This window comes from Silene latifolia, chromosome X, assembly GCF_048544455.1.
Source record: "Silene latifolia isolate original U9 population chromosome X, ASM4854445v1, whole genome shotgun sequence".
NCBI lineage: Eukaryota > Viridiplantae > Streptophyta > Magnoliopsida > Caryophyllales > Caryophyllaceae > Silene > Silene latifolia.
In genome coordinates, this window is record NC_133537.1 from 33338191 (window position 1) to 33359654 (window position 21464).

The 21464-nt window shown below is 39.3% G+C and overlaps 1 long non-coding RNA gene across 1 annotated transcript; it reads right to left on the bottom strand.

The window, feature by feature from the left end:
• Positions 1 to 726: 726 nt before the first annotated feature.
• On the bottom strand, positions 727 to 5555 carry LOC141621328 (uncharacterized). Its single transcript, XR_012532231.1, has 3 exons — positions 5468 to 5555; positions 1285 to 1346; positions 727 to 791 (listed from the first exon to the last, which is right to left on the bottom strand). It is a non-coding gene; the product is annotated as an uncharacterized LOC141621328 (long non-coding RNA).
• Between the last annotated feature and the right edge of the window lie 15909 nt (positions 5556 to 21464).

A 21464-nucleotide genomic window follows, 5' to 3' on the forward strand; every position in this document is an offset into this window, starting at 1 on the left:
ACTTAGACTGCTTTGCATATAGCTGATTGTCACGCAAAGTCTGCAACATTAACCTCAGATGCTCCTCATGCTCCTCCTTAGTCTTAGAGTAGACTAAGATATCATCGATAAAGACGACAACAAACCAATCCAAAAATTGACCGAAGACCCGGTTCATCAAATCCATAAACACTGAAGGTGCATTAGATAACCCAAATGGCATCACCACATACTCATAGTGACCATACCTCGATGTAAAAGCTGTCTTTGGTATGTCCTCATCCCGAATCTTTACCTGATGATAACACGACCTCAAATCGATCTTAGAAAAGACTGCCGCCCCGTTTAAACTGATCAAACAAATAATCTATCCTTGGAAAAGGATACTTGTTCTTCACGGTAACCCTGTTCAGCTCTCTGTAGTCGATACACAACCTCAAACTCCCATATTTCTTTTTCACAAACAAGACTGGTGCTCCCAACGGTGATACACTAGGTCTAATATACCCCTTATCTGTAACACCCCCTCATACCAAGGTACCTTACCAGGACCACCCAAGTATGAAAGACTGTTACCATCTCGGTTGCCCGAGGTTAGTACATATCAAAAGCGTCTGAACTGAGCACATTTATTAAAGTAATGTAGAATGTAAAGTGTATAATATCCAAATCCAAATATTGTCTAACGAATACAACTTCAAAGTCTTAATAATAAAAGGAAACTCGCTAAGACTTAGACGGTGATGCTATGACTCGTGGTGGCAATTCTCCCAATGAAATCCCCAAGCTCTCACTAGCAAAACCTGTCAAGCCTGCTCACCATCCCCGAATGGATCACCGCAGATTACACAAACAACAACGGGGTCAGTATTATGCAACAACAAGACAAACAAATGCAATACACGTCCGATCATCGTCAACTCCCAATCACCCTGTCTCACAAAGTAACTGACTACACACTAAAGTGTGTAGCCCTGCCAGATTACCCATCGCAACAGGTAATCCTCGCCGCCAGTGGGTGACCGCAGCCGATCCCACCTAGTCCAGCTCCTCAACGAGCGACAATAATCCCTGTCCCTTAATGTGCACATCCCCTCCCGTGGCGGGTTCCACGGAGGGCGAACTAGGGTGTGAAGCCACTCCCGCAAGTGACTCCACCACAACACAATCACATGACATCACTGCCATCTCAATCCCCTCACACCAACAATGTCGCAACAATCTCCATATTACGATGATCAATAAACAACGATAAATACAATAACATGTCATGTAAAGCACAGCAACTGAGTAGGGAAACCCTACCTTAGCAATCACAGCAGTAAGCAATACGGACAATCAAAAAGGCTCCTCTACGAAGTCTTCTCCTATACAAAGATCATACAACACAATTACACTTTGAACAATTCCCAACATTCCCTTCCCATACAAATGTACAAGAACCCAAAATATACAATAATTACAAAGATAAAACTTACCAACGGTCAACAAGAGTTTATACGGAATAATCACCGCTAGAATCCACACAAAGATGCTACGAAATGCTCAAGGGAAGGATTAGGGAATGATTTGGATGTGATTAGGGTAACGTAGAAGTGATAACGCTTGAAAACTGATATTAGAAAACTGACGCGGAAAATATAAAATAACCTAATCATCCCCTAATCAAACCGTCGAAATATAACCTCGCCAAACCGGACACTCGGTCGAGTGTGACGACACTCGGCCGAGTGGCCTACACTCGGTCGAGTGTTCACTACACTCGGCCGAGTGTTCCTCGGCAGAACCGAAATAACTCACACAAAGAGCACTACTCGGCCGAGTAGGCTCTACTCGGTCGAGTAGGCTCCAAAGGAAATCCGTAGTGTTACAATCTTTCCCCCTAAAAAGAACTTCGTCCCGAAGTTCACACTCCACTATACACAATTACAACACCACGACACAAGACTCTAACAAACACATGAGACAATTCCAAGGAACTACACAAGCATCACTACAAATTACCCCAAACACATCTCCCGACACGAAACAACTAAAGCAAAGAAAACACAAAACACTATCGCGACCATCTCCTATCCCCCTAAAAAGACAACGGTTACGTCCCCGTAACCAAACATACCTGATCAAAAAGGCTAGGAAAGCGGTCTCGCATAGCTTCCTCGGGTTCCCATGTTGCTTCCTCCACATTATGATTAGACCAAAGGACTTTGAGTAAGACCGTCTCACCATTCCGGGTCTTACGAACCTTGCGATCAAGAATCTCCTTAGGAATCTCGGCATAGGATAAGGATTCATCAAGTTCGATGTTCTCCATCTCGAGAATGTGCGACGGATCACTCACATATTTCCGGAGTTGAGACACATGAAAAACATTGTGCACTCTATCCAAAGTCGGTGGTAGAGCTAACTGTAGGCTACCTCGCCAACACGGTCCAGAATTTCATACGGGCCTATAAACTTTTGGCTTAACTTACCCTTCTTCCCAAACCTCATAACACCTCGCATAGGTGACACTTTCAAAAGCACTTTGTCACCTACCGCGAACTCGATGTCTCTGCGGTGCAAGTCGGCATAGCTCTTTTGACGATCTTGAGCTGCTCTCATCTTTTGGCGAATCAGCTGGATTTGCTCAACCATATCTTGAACCAGCTGTGGTCCTAAAACCACCGCCTCGTAACTATCATCCCAACAAACTGGACTCGACATTTCCGGCCATACAAAGCTTCAAAAGGTGCCATCCCAATGCTTGTATGATAACTATTATTGTATGAAAACTCGATCAAATCAAGTCTGTCTTCCCAATCGCCTCCAAAGTCCATAACACATGCCCTTAGCATGTCTTCTAAGGTCTTGATGGTCCGTTCTGTTTGACCATCGGTTGCGGATGAAAAGTGTACTCATCTTCAGCGTTGTGCCCATCAACTCTTGCAGTTCTTGCCAAAACTTTGATATGAACCTCGCATCACGATCGGAAACAATATCTTTCGGGATTCCATGTAACCGAACCACATGTTTTCTGTAGCCCAAAGCCAATTTTGCATCTTAGACCAAGTATCTTTCATTGGAACAAAATGGGCTGACTTGGTTAGCCGATCGACAATCACCCAAATCATGTTGTTACCTTGTTGTGACCTAGGTAACCCCACAATGAAGTCCATAGAGATCGACTCCCATTTCCACTCGGGCACTGTCAGGGACTGAATCTTGCCTTGAGGTCTCCTTTGTTCACCTTTAACCCTTTGGCAAGTCAAACATCTAGCCACAAACTCAGCTACCTCCCTCTTCATGTTCGGCCACCAAAAAGTCTTCTTAAGGTCTCTGTAAAGCTTGTCACCACCCGGGTGAACCGAATAAGGAGTGCAATGAGCCTCAGACAAGATCATTCTCCTTAACTCTGCATCGTCAGGAACACACCATCTCCCATCAAAACGAACACTCCCATCTGGATGTATAGAGAACCTAGATGCTGCTCCGCTCTCTACCGTTGACTTCCACTCCTGGATTTTAGGATCGAGCTCTTGCTTACCTTTGATGTTTTCATACAACTCTGGCTCGATCGTCAAATCCCCGATGGTATTCCCCTCTCGAATCATAAAGATTCCCAAACTAGACATCTCATCTCTCAACTTCAGCAAGGACATAGCTGTGCATAGCGAATGAACGCTCTTCCTACTCAAAGCATCTGCGACAACATTAGCTTTACCCTCGTGATAGATGATCTCCATATCATAATCTCCAATCAGCTCCATCCACCGCCTCTGTCGCATGTTAAGCTCCTTCTGAGTGTAGATATACTTTAGACTCTTATGATCAGAGAACACCTTAAAAGTTGCGCCGTAAAGGTAGTGTCTCCAAATCTTAAGTGCGAACACAATCGCACCTGACTCCAAATCATGAGTAGGGTAGTTTTCCTCATATTGCTTCAACTGCCTCGAAGCATAAGCTATTACTCTCCCTCCCTGCATCAAAACACAACCAAGACCGTTCTTTGAAGCGTCGGTATACACCTCAAAGTTCTCACAACCCTCTGGCAAGGCTAGGATAGGAGCTGTGGTCAAGCGTTCTTTTAGGGTCCAAACGCCTTTCACAACTCTCATCCCAAACAAATCGACTTCCTTCCTCATCAAGGATGTCATAGGCCGTGCTATGGTAGAGAAATCCTTCACAAATCTCCGATAGTAGCCGGCAAGACCTAAGAAACTCCGAATCTCCGCAACATTCTTCGGCGATTCCCACTTGGTAACGGCCTCAATCTTACTAGGATCCACAGATACCCCCTTCTTGGATATGACGTGGCCTAGAAAAGCCACTTCCTCTAACCAGAACTCACACTTGGATAACTTGGCATAGAGCTGATTTGCTCTCAAGGTCTGCAAAACTATCCTCAAGTGCTCTTCGTGCTCTTCTTTAGTCTTGGAATAAACCAGGATATCATCGATGAAAACAACCACAAACTTATCCAAAAACGGTGTGAAGATCCGGTTCATCAAATCCATAAAAGCTGCTGGCGCATTGGTCAACCCAAAAGGCATCACTACATACTCGTAGTGACCATAGCGAGATCGAACGCTTGTTTTAGGAATATCTTCGTCTGCTATCCTCGGTGATGATACCGACCTCGAGATCAATCTTAGAGAACACACCAGCTCCACTAAGCTGATCGAACAGATCATCAATCCTAGGCAACGGGTACTTGTTCTTCACTGTAACCCGGTTGAGCTCTCTGTAGTCAATGCACAACCTCATACTCCCATCTTTCTTCTTTACGAAAAGAACTGGAGCTCCCCACGGTGACACGCTAGGCCTGATATAACCCTTGTCTAACAACTCATGTAACTGCTTCTTCAACTCAGCCAACTCTTTAGGTGCCATACGATAAGGTGCTTTAGATATAGGACCTGTTCCCGGCTTAAGCTCCACGCTGAAATCGACATCCCTCTTGGGAGGCAAACTCGGTATCTCCTCAGGAAATACATCTTCAAATTCGTTCACCACGGAAATCTCAGAAGTTGTCGGCGGCTCTACTCGATGATCTCTCATATGACAGAGGATTAAGGGACACTTCTTCCTTAAACATGACTTTAAAGTCATAATCGCTATAAACCTACACTTAGGCTTTACCACAAACCCTCTATAGGACACTTTAACACCCTTGGGACTCTTTAAAGACACTCTCTTCTGTCTACAATCTATCCTGGCATCATACCTACCCAGCCAGTCCATCCCGACAATCACCTCAAACCCATCCTTAGGAAACTCTAACAGGTTTACTGGTAAATCTACCCCTCCAATCACCATAGGTATACCCTTATATAACTTGAGACACGACACAGACTCCCCTGAAGGTATGAACACATCATCTTTTACAACCTCAAACTTGCCCAAGCCCATAGACACTGCATGACTCTTAGACACAAAGGAATGCGAGCCAGGAATCAAACAAAACAAAAGACGGTACATTATTAACAAGGAAGGTACCGGTAACTACATGAGCATCATCCTGTGCTTCCTGCTTATCCATCATGAAGAGCTTCCCACTATTCTTCTGTCCTCCACCCTGAACTGAAGCATTGGAGGTACTTGGCTTAGCTATAGCCGAATCCTGGGTGACACATTGTTATTCTGGCGCGATAAGATCCACCACTACCGCGGTTGTAACCGCCCGGTTACCCCTGTCCACCTCTGTTGCCCCATGCACCTCCCGGTCGGCTACTAGCAAAACTCCGAGTCGGCCCCGAGAGAAATTTCCGATCGAGCTCGAACCATTGCGGGCTTGTAGCTCGTGCATTCCCGCCTTTGTGACCTATACCACCACGGTTGAAACACGTAAGGTTGGTGTTGTCACTCACGGCCCGACCTCCGTTCTTTCCCCAACCACGAGAACCTCCCGAGAAACCAGCTCCACTAGAGAAAGCTTTGGCATGATTGAAATTCCCTTTCTTCTTTGGTTGGGCCGATTGTTGTTCCCACTATCGCCCTTTCTCTTTTCGGTAGCGATCCTCTCCTCAATCTCCTTGAGAGATCCACCATTCTCTCGGCTTGACCCGCTCTCAGATACACTTCCTTGAGGTCAGTAGCAACCCCGGCCGACATACGACTCACGATCTTAGCAGACAAGCCCCTCTCAAATCGGAGGGCCAAACCTTTTCGTCCGAGCCGCAAATCTTCCACATAACGAGATAGCTCCACAAATCGATGATAGTAATCGTGACTGTCATCTCCTCGGACATAGTGAAAGATTCAAAGTCGGATCTCATCTTGTGTCGGATATGCTCCGGCACAAATCGCTCTCTCATAGCACTCTTCAACCGGACCACGGAATAGCCCCTTCCTCCGGTAATAAGCTCTAGCATCATCCTTGACGTTCGCCACCAAACCGCAGACTTCTCCTCTTAGGTAATAGACAACCTGTTCAACAATCATATCCTCGGGGCACTTAACCATTTCCATGAGAGCTTCAATCTCACGGTGCCACTTCTCGAGCAGCTTTGGTTCACCTACCCCGTCATATGTGGGAGGGTGGAAACGAGCAATGTTGATGCTAAGCTGGGTTGCATCCATCTTCTTCTCGTTTCCTTTTCCCACATTTTTGAGAGCTTCAAGGAGAGCCTCTTGTTGCTCAATCATGCGAGCAACCTCGTCAACAGACATCTCCGAAGCTTGGATCTGCGCGGGAGTTCTTTTGGGCGGCATTTTGAGCTGATAAGAATGAAAGAAACGTAAACACATGCTCAAAATGTAATACTCTCCCGCCATAAGAACACTCGGCCGAGTATACATCATACTCGGTCGAGTATAGAACACTCGGTCGAGTATCCTCCCAGATACTCGGTCGAGTATCGACTCCAGAGACAAACATAAAAACACAAAAAGCAGCACTCGGTCGAGTGTAGAAACACTCGGCCGAGTGGACCATACTCGGTCGAGTGTACCCCCATGCTCGGTCGAGTTACTATAAACGATGAGCGATTGCTACTTTCCTCCAAACAACACTCGGTCGAGTTCCCGTATACTCGGCCGAGTACTCAATACTCGGTCGAGTGCCTATCATGCTCGGCCGAGTAACACTATTTCTGAGTTTACACGTACGATCCTCTAACATGTTCAGTATTCTCCTAACGATTACGTAAGATTCAAAAGCCATGATATAAACACCTCAGCATGCGATACATATATCAAATTTCTAATGCCACATTGTAAACATATCAACATACAATTTATACTCATTCGGTTTCCAACATAACAATCATTGACAATCCATTTCTTCCACCATTTCTCCCTTCATCACCTTCACAACTTTAACACAAATATATATATATATATATATTCAACTATCAACTTTTACTAGCCTTCATTATCACATACATGTACATGCAAAACCTACTCTCTCCACTTTTCCCCAAGTTACCGGTTTGAGTTAGTAAGGGCCAAGTTGCGACTCCGGGACGTCTCCCGAGTCTTTGCGGTAGCTCCAAACAACTCTCCCCGGGTTCATTTTATTTAGACTCCCTATGTTCATTAATTCATTTTGTTTAGGTGCCGGAATCTTCGGCTCTGATACCACTTTGTAACACCCCCTCATACCAAGGTACCTTACCAGGACCACCCAAGTATGAAAGACTGTTACCATCTCGGTTGCCCGAGGTTAGTACATATCAAAAGCGTCTGAACTGAGCACATTTATTAAAGTAATGTAGAATGTAAAGTGTATAATATCCAAATCCAAATATTGTCTAACGAATACAACTTCAAAGTCTTAATAATAAAAGGAAACTCGCTAAGACTTAGACGGTGATGCTATGACTCGTGGTGGCAATTCTCCCAATGAAATCCCCAAGCTCTCACTAGCAAAACCTGTCAAGCCTGCTCACCATCCCCGAATGGATCACCGCAGATTACACAAACAACAACAGGGTCAGTATTATGCAACAACAAGACAAACAAATGCAATACACGTCCGATCATCGTCAACTCCCAATCACCCTGTCTCACAAAGTAACTGACTACACACTAAAGTGTGTAGCCCTGCCAGATTACCCATCGCAACAGGTAATCCTCGCCGCCAGTGGGTGACCGCAGCCGATCCCACCTAGTCCGGCTCCTCAACGAGCGACAACAATCCCCGTCCCTTAATGTGCACATCCCCTCCCGTGGCGGGTTCCACAGAGGGCGAACTAGGGTGTGAAGCCACTCCCGCAAGTGACTCCACCACAACACAATCACATGACATCACTGCCATCTCAATCCCCTCACACCAACAATGTCGCAACAATCTCCATATTACGATGATCAATAAACAACGATAAATACAATAACATGTCATGTAAAGCACAGCAACTGAGTAGGGAAACCCTACCTTAGCAATCACAGCAGTAAGCAATACGGACAATCAAAAAGGCTCCTCTACGAAGTCTTCTCCTATACAAAGATCATACAACACAATTACACTTTGAACAATTCCCAACATTCCCTTCCCATACAAATGTACAGTAACCCAAAATATACAATAATTACAAAGATAAAACTTACCAACAGTGCAACAAGAGTTTATACGGAATAATCACCGCTAGAATCCACACAAAGATGCTACGAAATGCTCAAGGGAAGGATTAGGGAATGATTTGGATGTGATTAGGGTAACGTAGAAGTGATAACGCTTGAAAATCGATATTAGAAAAGCGACGCGGAAAATATAAAATAACCTAATCATCCCCTAATCAAACCGTCGAAATATAACCTCGCTTAAACCAGGACACTCGGTCGAGTGTGACGACACTCGGCCGAGTGGCCTACACTCGGTCGAGTGTTCACTACACTCGGCCGAGTGTTCCTCGGCAGAACCGAAATAACTCACACAAAGAGCACTACTCGGCCGAGTAGGCTCTACTCGGTCGAGTAGGCTCCAAAGGAAATCCGTAGTGTTACATTATCAATCAAAGCATCCAGCTCTTTCTTCAGCTCCTCCAACTCCTTAGGACCCATGCGGTACGGGGCTTAGAGATTCGTCCCGTCCCTGGTTTCAGCTCCACACTGAAATCTATCTCCCTCTTTGGTGGCAACCCTGGTATCTCCTCCGGAAAAACATCCGGAAACTCTCCCACCACCGGTATCTGATCCACTGTCGAACTCACCATACTATGGTCTCCTACATGGCATAAGATCAACGGATACCCCTTCCTTAGATAAGACTTCAATGTCACTGCTGCAATCAACTTGACTTTGGGCTTGACAACAAACCCACGATAAGAGACACTAACTCCCTTAGGACCTCTCAAAGAGACTCTCTTTTGGTGATAGTCTATTCTAGCCTTGTACTTACCCAACCAGTCCATACCAACTATCATCTCAAAACCATCCAAAGGAAATTCTAATAAGTCCACTGGTAGGTCAACCTGCCCAACTATCATAAACATACCCTTATACAACCTCCCACAAGATACAGACTCACCCGACAGTATGAAAAATTCCTCTTTTACAGACTCATACTCTCTCAAACCCAAAAGCTTAGCATGACTCGATGATACAAATGACTGTGACGCCCCCGAATCAAACAAAGGAAAGGTAAAGACACCATTAACAAGAAAAGTACCCGTGATTACGTGAGCATCATCCTCAGCTGTTTTCTTCTCCATCATGAACAGCTTACCACTGGTCTTCTGTCCAACTCCCTGGACCGTACTAGCAGAAGTAGACGGCTTAGCAGCCGACCCCTGGTTGTTGTTCATCGCTGGTCTCTGATATGAAATACCGCCATTTCAGTTAGCCCCACCGTTGTTATTCTTACCACCCTGATTGTTCCACGACCCAGCCGACCTGTTACTAGCATAGCTCTGAGAAGGACCCTAAGAGAAACTCCCCTTCGATGGTCTCTGGAAACCCTTGCCCACATCACCGGTACACTCATGTCTCTTGTGGCCCACACCGCCATAGTTAAAGCAAGATAAACCCCAGCTGCTACTATCACCACCACGGCCACGCCCATAAGGAGCTCCACCACTGAACCCCGATCCCGAAGAGTAAGCTCTCACCTGGCTATGACCGCCCCTCTTGTAACTATACTGACCACTGCCCTCACTCTCAGCCTTCCTCTTCTTAGAAGCTCTCTCCTTGTTCTCCTTAGCCATCTCTACTAACCTCTCAGCTTTTCCGGCACGCCCATATACCTCCTTAGCATCAGTAAGGACTCCTACCGGCAGATTCTCCATAATCTTGGGTGTCAACCCTTTCTCAAACCTCAATGCCAAGTTCTCCTGATTCAGCCCCATATCCTCTGCATACCTAGACTTCTCGTTGAACTTGTGATAATAATCAGCCACCGTCATATTAGAGGTCATCTTAAAGTCATCAAACTCCTCCCTCAACTTATTACGCACATGTTCCGGCACAAAGTCGCGTCGCATAGCCCTCTTAAACTCCCCCCAAGGTATAGCAGACATCCCCTATTTCACATATAGGTCCAAGGAACTCTCTCTAACCTTATCCCACCACTCTCTAGCCACATCCCTCAAGTAGAACGTAGCTTATTCCACTCTAAAATCCTCAGGGCAATGAACCATATTAAGTATGTTCTCCATCCCTCTGTGCCAATTACCAAGCAATATTGGCACACCTGTGCCCACGTACTCCTTTAGGTTAAACCTTGTAATGTTTATACTCATCTTGGTGAAATCCACACCCGCCTCTTTATCTTTTCCGAACTTCTTTAGAGCATCAGTGAGAGCATCTTGGTGCTCCAACATCTTAACTATCTCATCGATACTCATGTTCTCAACCCTAGCATACAACGCGTTCCTCTTTGGCGCCATCTTGAAACTATATAAGAGAAAGGTAAATGTAGATACCCAGTATCTGCTGAGACTCCAACAAACACCCGATGATTATCGGACTATAACATGCTTTCGAATCGCGGCGTTTGATCGATAGTTCGTGTACAACTTTACGTCGGAAAACTTAAAATGATTTCAAAAATAAAACATTTCAAAACTTTTCAAAAGTATCTGGAATGTTTAATGCATGACGACGGGGTCACAATGACACTAACTAGAGTCAAAACCGACACTGGACCAAAAACCGACTCAAAAATTCAAATCCCGACTCCAACAACGAGTCAAACCGAGTCAACCACCAAAAACAAATCATTCAAAGCCTTCTATACTAAGATTTCCCGGATTCATGAATGGTCAAGTACCAAACATGTGACTACAAATCCTAGGATAGAACAAATCATGATTGCATTTGTGTGAAAGTGACAGGACAATTCGAAGACCCGCGACGTGGCTCTGAAGGAAAAGGTGATCTATATACTCAACATATGCATATATGTTTTAATTTTTAATTTGTCATAAAATTAAAAGTGATCTTATGCATGCAAACAAAATTAAATATAAAGAAGAAATCATCATCTTACATTGAAGATTTCGGTTTTATGGGCACCAACAAGATCTCCTTCTTGTTAGTTCTTGAGCATTCCAAATAATGGATGAACAAAGGTTCAAGTATAGAATCTCTCCCAAAAGTGAATACCCAAGGAAACCTCTCAATAACAAATATTATTATGATCTAGTAATAATATATATTTTACTATAAAATTGACACAAAATAAATTGTATTTTTACTCTTGAATATTTCGGTCAAGAGGGAGCATTTTATGAGGTTTTATTTCTCTAGAATTTTTATAAGATTGTAGAGAATATCATTTTTCTTACTCTAGAAAATTATGATGGTCAAAAGAATGAATAATGATGTGAAAGAGAAAAGCTTTTCTCTCTTTCTTGTGGGATGGCCGAAAAGAGCATTGGGTAGTATGCCCAATGCCTTTTGTTTTTGCTCTTCTCAAAAGCTTAGGCTTGCAAGGCTAGTAGGTAGTCTTTAATAATTATGTTTTCCACTAATATGAAAACACAATATTAACCCAACACTCCCTCTAATTTTAAGAGCACTTTCATAATAAAATGGATGGTCCATTTTATTTTGTCATTTGTCAATTTTGTCACATGTAACATGTTACATGACATGTCACAATGTAATGTATTTTTAACATATTAAAAATCAACATACTCATAAAATATGTCATTTACAAAATTGACTAGTAATTCGTAATTACTCGTGCCAAAATGTTTCCAAATTATAAATTACAACATTCGGTATTTATAATGATTTATTCATTCCGTTCAATTGTTTTTCAGTAAACAATGATTTCATCTAAGTAATAAAACAATTCGATTACTTAGACCGTGTCTCATTTAATCATATTTACAATAAGACACGTAAATTATACTCACAAAATCATCCGTCAATTTTAAGCAATTTAATTAACTCGTATCGGTATACGATTAATTAAATAATTAATTAAGAGTATTTCCCTATAGGTATGACCTAAGGGGATCAACTGATCACCACCGCCGCACGAGAGTAATGTCAAACTCTAGTCAGCCAATCATTACCGATATGTGTGGACCAGTTGATGTAAAATATTACTTCCCACATGTATTCTTAAAATGAGATTTAATAATGATATTTAAATCATGTGATCGCACCATTGTTGAGGACACATTTCCCAACAATCTCCCACTTGTCCTCGACAAGTGTGCGTCACCAATTCTCTTGTCCTATTACTATCTCCCACTCAATGCAAGGTGTCTTTCAGGTCGTACTTGCAAGTGATCATATCGAGAGTGGTTTCCTCGATCTGGAGAATAACTGATTGACCGGATTTATCCACGCTGGATACCTTCCGAGCGTGGCCACGCATTTCCAGTTCATTACTCCTCGAGTGGTCCTGAGATATTTTTTAACCCGACAAGGGGATGGACAATTCCTATCGCACTCATTCCCTTCGACTAGCCACACCATCATAACCCAAAATATGCCCATTTGACCCCATTTACGAAGGTCGTAGTAACACAAATCAAAGTTAATCTGAAACTGTGCCATCTTAGGTGAATAGTCTTTAGTCAAAAGAATCGACTCATTAGAATACTATAGTAGCTCTCGCCACGACAAGGCTATATAAATTGCGTAACTCTATAAGCGGTCATAAGGCCCGACAAGGTGTTCCTAACAATCTGCCTATGTGATCGACTAGTCATCTCACATGACTGTATGGCACTTGAACTTGCCATCAATCGTATCACACTCTAGTCACTTCGAGACGTCACCTCATACAAATGACTATGGGCGAATACAATGCTAATCCGTGTTCACTTTAACGGGGTTCAATTGTCTCTACAACCCGTTTGGATGTAACAAAGTATAATAAAAGAGTTTTAAAGTAAAACTCGAACGACAATGCGATTATCACATATGAATAGTCAATGCCTGATTACTATTTCATATTCTATAATCTAATTTGATCTTGTACGTAGTTGTTCATTTCAATTCAATTGAAATGACATGACTGTTCATGTTTAGCCTTTGAGAAGGCTTTGGTTAGTAGGTTTTATCAATTTCTTGTACCTTACTCAACCTTACTACATACTCGTTTTCCTCTGTAATGTATACATTTGCATCACAAAACTTTCTGAGTATGTGTCGAGATCCAATCAAGACATAGGCCCTCTAGCCTAAGAATAGCTCCCACTGTTTTCACAGTGTGCGGGACTCATCCTTCTTGCATATGTCATGATTGCAAGTGTACTCAATTTCCGTTATAAATATCTCTCATTGTTCTTTATTGCCTAGAACGATTCTAGAAAATCTACTTCTTTATTAACATTGCCACAATGGTATCTTAACCATCCCGATGTGTTTTGATTATGGTTTTGTCGGAAACCATGCGCAATCTCAATTGTCAATTGTCACTTGTGTAACACCCTTACACAAAATTGCATCATAAACACTTTGCTTTACTTCCTTAATGCTTCTGCAAGCACTTAAGGGTAATCTTTATGGCTTACTAGGTAAAGATTACTTAAATTCGATTTTGAAAACAATTCATCATACTCAAGGTATATGAAGTGTTATACATCATTACTCATTTAATTGATCCGGCAGTGGAAGCAAAATGGAATCAATCAAATATGTTCAATTTAATTGAACTAGTCATGAATCTTATCAACATAAGACTTCTTACTGACGCTAATATCATGTGGATTTATCTTCATAAATCAGGACATCCAAGATGTATTATAATGCTCCAAAAAGTCTTAAATCATTCTCAATGATCAATATGCCATCCACATATCGGACTAATTAAAATTTCCGTAACTCCCACTAATACTTCATGTATAAACACAACTTCTCGACTTATCGAGAAATGTTTTATCACATGATCAAAATATTGATTCTAACTCATTGATGTCCTACTTAAGACCCTCTCTTAAGTTTCACATTATCTTAGGATTGAAGAATCTTCTAAACTTAAGACATGTATTGAATACATTCCTTCTATTGAAGAAGTGGGTTTTAGATTCACTCGCTATGTATTTCATAACCTCATAATGAAACACAATTCCTAAGAAGATCAAAATAGACTTAAGCATTTCAATTAGTGCAAAACCCTTTGCAACCAATCTTGCTTTGAAATATCTCTTTATTAGTGCAAAACCCTTTGTCACTAATCAAGCCCTTATGTTTCGGATTTTCATGGCTCTAAGCCTTGTATTGAGTTGTGACTTAAACACACTTATGTAAGTCATATGTTCATTACTTTCTAGAAGTAATCAACTTGAATCAATAATTTCTTTTGTAAGTTATAAGCTCTTTACTTTCTTAAAAGTAGCATGAATTCATCATTTTTAACAAGTGACGAATTTAACCTCCTAGGTTTTAAAGAAACAATGTTTTACACAAAACATCTCATGTAGCCAAGAAAGACCAGTTTCTTGCGACATAACATCTTTGTGGCTCTTTGAATAATTTCTCCCACTCTGTCTTCTAGAAATAAACTCGTATTTTAGAAAGACAGCTTCATGAGCCGCAAACCCGTCGTACTCGTGATAATTGAAAGGGAAAAATGAGCATTTGTTTCTTGTGAAAACTTACAAACATGGTACCCTTACCATTTCATATCTCATATGATTCGATTTAGTGGAAAAATAATTTAGACAAAAATGATAAAATCCCCAAAAGGATCAAGTAACTCAAAGTAACTTGATTGAAGTCCAAACCATATCGAATAGCGTTTGATTTCTTATCCAATCACACATTATTTCATAATGCGTGCTAAGAGAGATTAACTTGTGATATTAGATCACATTTCCATTGGCTTATATCAAATTCTTCACTTTGATAATCCCATCACGACTAAATCGTGATTCCTTGAACTCTTGAACTTCTTCAAAGATTTCTTTATTTACCTTATTAAGTGAACACACTAGTGTCAACTTAAATCGTTGGTAAAAGATGATGATCAGCCTATTTTGGATTGATGATTTATAACCTCGATCTCCTTTTCAACCAAAAGGTACGAGATATCTTGCTTTGAATACAAGATGCGCATATACCATTAACAATCTAATGGTTTCAAGAGTACTTGATAACTCTTTGCGTTCATCATTCAAAATTTGAGGTTTAATCTTGGGTTACCAATTTGAGTCTTGCATCATCTTCATGATTTATCATTCTAGTTTGGTTTAGAATATAATCACCTTGATGATGGGCTAGCCATTCATCAAATCATGGTGTATAGGGTCACAAAAGTGAAACCTCTTTTGTATCTTTAACAAATTGTATTCTTATTTAGAGTTTATGTACTTAATAGTCACAATTAAGTACAACTCCAAACCCGATAACTAGATTTAGTATACAATGACTCTATCTCTTGACTTCATTGTTGCTAGTCGTCATATTCTAATCATCCTATGTATCAAACATAATGATGAAAAACCACCACCGGTTTCTAATATTGACGAAGTAATACTAGCAAAATTTATGTTTAATCAAATAAACATTTAACGAAGAAGGTCCCATTAGATGTCCCACAACTAACTTGTTGATTCTTCAATAATTTAGGGTAGTTCCCTTTCTCGTGTCTAACATTTAAGACAATGGAAACTTATCGGTCGGGATTGATAGGTTTAGTATCGTCATTCTCAACAACTTTACCTTTAACATTATCTTGTATCAATTCCATTATAATCTTTACTTCTTGAACCTCGTCCTCATCTTAACGGTTTAAGAGAATGCTCCCACTCATTTCAATGAGTCTTTGCTTTGAGAAGCAAAATTGAATTCATGAAGATTACTCTTCATTTGTTCGTTTTAGTCTTAAAACATTCATTGAAGTGGTTGCGTTATTTTGGTCAATTACGAATTCTTGACAAAACTAATTACCAAAACACTTTATCGCTTCAAGGTACTTAATTCATTTAAGTACATGAAAAATAATCCATTGTAAGTAGATGTGTTAGTCTAGAATCAAAAACCTGTTTGATAATGAATAACTTTAATATATACTCTTTACAAGAGATCCTTAGCAATGGTTCGTTTGAGGTTTTAGAAGCAAATTCAAATTTTGTCTTTAGTTACGATGTTTTAATGGAGATTTGTATCAAAATCGAAATGATATCGTATATGAATTGTGGTAAAGAAATAGAATAATATAAAAAACGGAATAGAGGAAAACTTAACATTTATCGTTTTATTAATACTTGAAAAACAAGTATAGCATTTACATAGTGACCTCTACCCAACTATGATAAATGATTCCAAAGACCCAAATTCATATTGACTTAGGCACGGTATGGCCGATGAAACCCTTATCAATATAACTCGGTGGATTAACGTTTTAATCGATTCTACTTTTAGAACTCTTGGTCGATAAAATTACTTTAATAATTATCTATAGCCCAAAACACATCCGACAAGGGCACGGTATGGCCGATGAAACCCTTATCGAAAAACTTTTGTTGAGTTCAATCCAAATTTCGAATAAATGTGTCCATGATCCAAATCCACATCAACTTGGGTACGGTATGACCGATGAAACCCTCATTAACATGAACTCGGTGGATTAACACTCATCACCCACTTCCCCTACGTAACAAGGTTTGTACCCCGGTAGGGCCGAGTGCACTCCCTCGCGAAATAGGTTTTCATGGTTTCTACTATTTGGTAAGGCTATGTCTCAATTAATTGTTTTAGCGAGAGGTCATGTCAATTTATTATCTATCACGTTTTAAGTGAACTAAAGCGGTGAACTACGATAATTCTAATTGACACGGTCGATAAACTCGATAAAAGAAGATGCATGTTTTAGTTATGGCGATTTAGCGATGCATGCGACATAAAATAAAATGCAAGCATGAAAATAAATAAATCCTAGTATGGCCTTCCTAAAATAGAAAAACTATTTAACTATTACACATTCGGAAACCAACTCCATTGGTCCCTTGAACTTCGGTTGTGGCACGCATCTCTAGGTAACATCGTCTCTATGTATCGCCATCTTGAAGAAATCCGTCTTTGGGAACTCCGAAATGAATAAAATTACATAATAAATTACATAATTTCCTATTATACATTTGTAACTAAAATAAAATGAATCTATTAAATTACAAAACGGTGATACGAGATCACAATAAAATTACAACCGAATCGATATTCCCATACATTTCGGGAAATACCAATTAAAATCTAAGGCCATACTAAGTAAAATTACATAATTCAAAAATTACATAAATTAAAATTATGACAATCATAAAGAAAATGCAGCATTATAATATGTATGAACATGCTCAATTTTATGCTAAATCGCCTTTAATTAGCCAATATCGTATATTACTCGGTTTTTACGGATTTGCGTGATTTCAACATTTTACAATCACAAAAATTACATAAATTCATATTTATGCATAAGTTAATTACCCTAACCTCTTAGGACTCAAAATTTAGTCTTCACTAATAATTTGACCATAATTAACTCATATTTATAAAATTGTTCATTTTTTGGTCTAAACCATCCGGTAATCCGAACCACATTGGGCCGACTAATCCGGATTTCGGGGCGTGTCCAAGGATTACGGTATTTAAACCCCTCCCAATCGCAGTTGTGGGGGATCGATCCGCAGACCTCCCTACCAAGCGCAGCCCCATGCTACCACTGCGCCAACCAACGATTGGTAAAAATTTGAAATTTAATGGACTAAAAATTACAAAAATAAGCTATAAACTTCAAATAAATCACAAAATTTCAAATAAATTCAAAATTTGAAATTTAAACTCATGAACATTCTGGAAAAATACCATGACACTCATAATGTTCAAAAACTTAGGTTAAAAATTTCGAAATTTTTCGAAAAAACAATGTTGCCGTTTATCGATTTTTAATAAAATAATCATAAAAACATGGAAAAATTATATTCATTAACTTTTCAATTTTAGATCTGAAAAATATAATAAAATGCAACATTAGACGTTTTTCCTTAGTCATAGATTATGTTCTATTAATTTTTCACAAATAATGTCACTATTTATGCTATTTTTCTTCAAAAATCCATAAATCATGCAAAAAGACTTCTTTATAACCAATTATTTTACACACATCTTGTAAAATTGCATGTGACAACATATTAAATTTCTATGACCAGATTCGAAATTTAACTCATATTAACCTATTTTTCACTTAAATCCGAATTTAATAATGAAAAATCCATTTTTCGAGCATAATAAGTCCAAAAATTATGAAACTTTACAGGTTATCTCAAAATAATATATGTGACAAAATATCCAAAAATCACTGGAAAATTCGAAGTATAGCTAATTTTAGACCGGAAATGACATTTTTACTCATAAAATCATATTTAAATGCCATTATTGTATTATATGAACAATAAAAATCCGTAAAATTAACCAAAATATCCTAAAACATTTTAGGACCAGAAATTTTAACATGCATGAATTAATTTCGTGATATATCATAATAACACAAATTTTACAAGTTTTATATGTTATTCTTATAACTCGGAAAAACTTTTAACCGATTTGCATGCAAACAACCATGGATCTTGATACCGATTGAAGGAAAAGGTGATCTATATACTCAACATATGCATATATGTTTTAATTTTTAATTTGTCATAAAATTAAAAGTGATCTTATGCATGCAAACAAAAGTAAATATAAAGAAGAAATCATCATCTTACATTGAAGATTTCGGTTTTATGGGCACCAATAAGATCTCCTTCTTGTTAGTTCTTGAGCATTCGAAATAATGGATGAACAAAGATTCAAGTATAGAATCTCTCCCAAAAGTGAATACCCAAGGAAACCTCTCAATAACAAATATTATTATGATCTAGTAATAATATATGTTTTACTATAAAATTGACACAAAATAAATTGTATTTTTACTCTTGAATATTTCGGTCAAGAGGGAGCATTTTATGAGGTTTTATTTCTCTAGAATTTTTATAAGATTGTAGAGAATATCATTTTTCTTACTCTAGAAAATTATGATGGTCAAAAGAATGAATAATGATGTGAAAGAGAAAAGCTCTTCTCTCTTTCTTGTGGGATGGCCGAAAAGAGCATTGGGTAGTATGCCCAATGCCTTTTGTTTTTGCTCTTCTCAAAAGCTTAGGCTTGCAAGGCTAGTAGGTAGTCTTTAATAATTATGTTTTCCACTAATATGAAAACACAATATTAACCCAACACTCCCTCTAATTTAAGACTTTCATAATAAAATGGATGGTCCATTTTATTTTGTCATTTGTCAATTTTGTCACATGTAACATGTTACATGACATGTCACAATGTAATGTATTTTTAACATATTAAAAATCAACATACTCATAAAATATGTCATTTACAAAATTGACTAGTAATTCGTAATTACTCGTGCCAAAATGTTTCCAAATTATAAATTACAACATTCTGTATTTATAATGATTTATTCATTCCGTTCCAATTGTTTCTGTAAACAATGATTCATCTAAGTAATAAAACAATTCGATTACTTAGACCGTGTCTCATTTAATCATATTTACAATAAGACACGTAAATTATACTCACAAAATCATCCGTCAATTTTAAGCAATTTAATTAACTCGTATCGGTATACGATTAATTAAATAATCAATTAAAAGTATTTCCCTATAGGTATGACCTAAGGGGATCAACTGATCACCACCGTCGCACGACAGTAATGTCAAACTCTAGTCAGCCAATCATTACCGATATGTGTGGACCAGTTGACTGTAAAATATTACATCCCACATGTATTCTTAAAATGAGATTTAATAATGATATTTAAATCATGTGATCGCACTATTGTTGAGGACACATTTCCCAACAGGCTCGCGCCTCTTTGAGCAGCCCAGGTGGCCACGTCGCTCAAAACTCACACAACCGCTCATTTTCCTGTAAATACCCCTCAAATGCCCCCATTTGAGAAGTTACGCGAGTGTCCGCCCCCTCTTTTCTACCTTAAAATTCTCGACTCGACTTCCTAAGTCACATTCCGACGCGTATTTACGACCTACCGATCGTAAATACAAGCCTTACACATTGTTTGGTACCGTCATCGTGCATTAAATCACTTGACCGACCACTTCGACCACTACACCGTCAATAATCTTAATAAAACACTCTTTTTACTTACTAAAACGGTTTTAAACCGAGTCTTTTCCGACCAAACGAGTTGTTACACTTACGCCGGTTTCTCGCCATAACCAAGCATGTAAGTATGAGGGTGTAAAAATCCTTCTTTTATCATGTCTTTACTTATTTCATGACTATAACATGCTAAATCATGCATAACACGATCCAAAACATAGAGTAGACGAGCTAAAACTGAGTTTTGGCCTGAGACAGAAGCCCCTTGTTCTGCACAAAGGCTCGCGCCTCAACGGAGTGTCCAGGTTAGACTCAACCGCGTTTGTTCTCGTCTTTCCTCTTTAATCTATTTTCATATTTGTAATCGGTTTTTACCATTTAATATATTTTCAAACCTCTTTTATTTTATTTTTTTTACAAGTTTTTAACCATAAAACATTTTTCAACCTTGGTTCTTAATACCATGATGGTTTAATCCGTGTTTCGGTGATAATATTTGGTTAATTACATTTAAAAGGTATTTTAAAGCCTTTTATTTCATTTCTTTACATTTCGGAAGGTATTTTAAAGCCTTTCCTCATTTCTTTGCATTTTCAAAATAAATGTATTAGTCACCAACACAAAGTCATCCTTGGTTCTACATACCATGTCGGATTTTAACCCGAGTACGATGATGAGTATTGACTAATTATATTCAAATGAACTTAAAACAATTAGTTCATAATTATTTTCAAAACTATTCATGTCAAGCTTGCCAAGTCGAACCCGACACCGAATATCATCAAAATAATGATGATTATTCGAGTCTCGTTCCTCAAATCAACAAATGCGGTCTAAACGACCCTTTCAAACCAAAACGGGTTTAAATACCCATTTTTCAACACGTTTTATAAACGTTTTTCAAATGGTCAGAACACGTCTTAAACCGTTGACTGACCCGCGCCTAAATAGGCCATTTCTTTCCTATTTTCAAAACCAGGGGAGACCCCCTT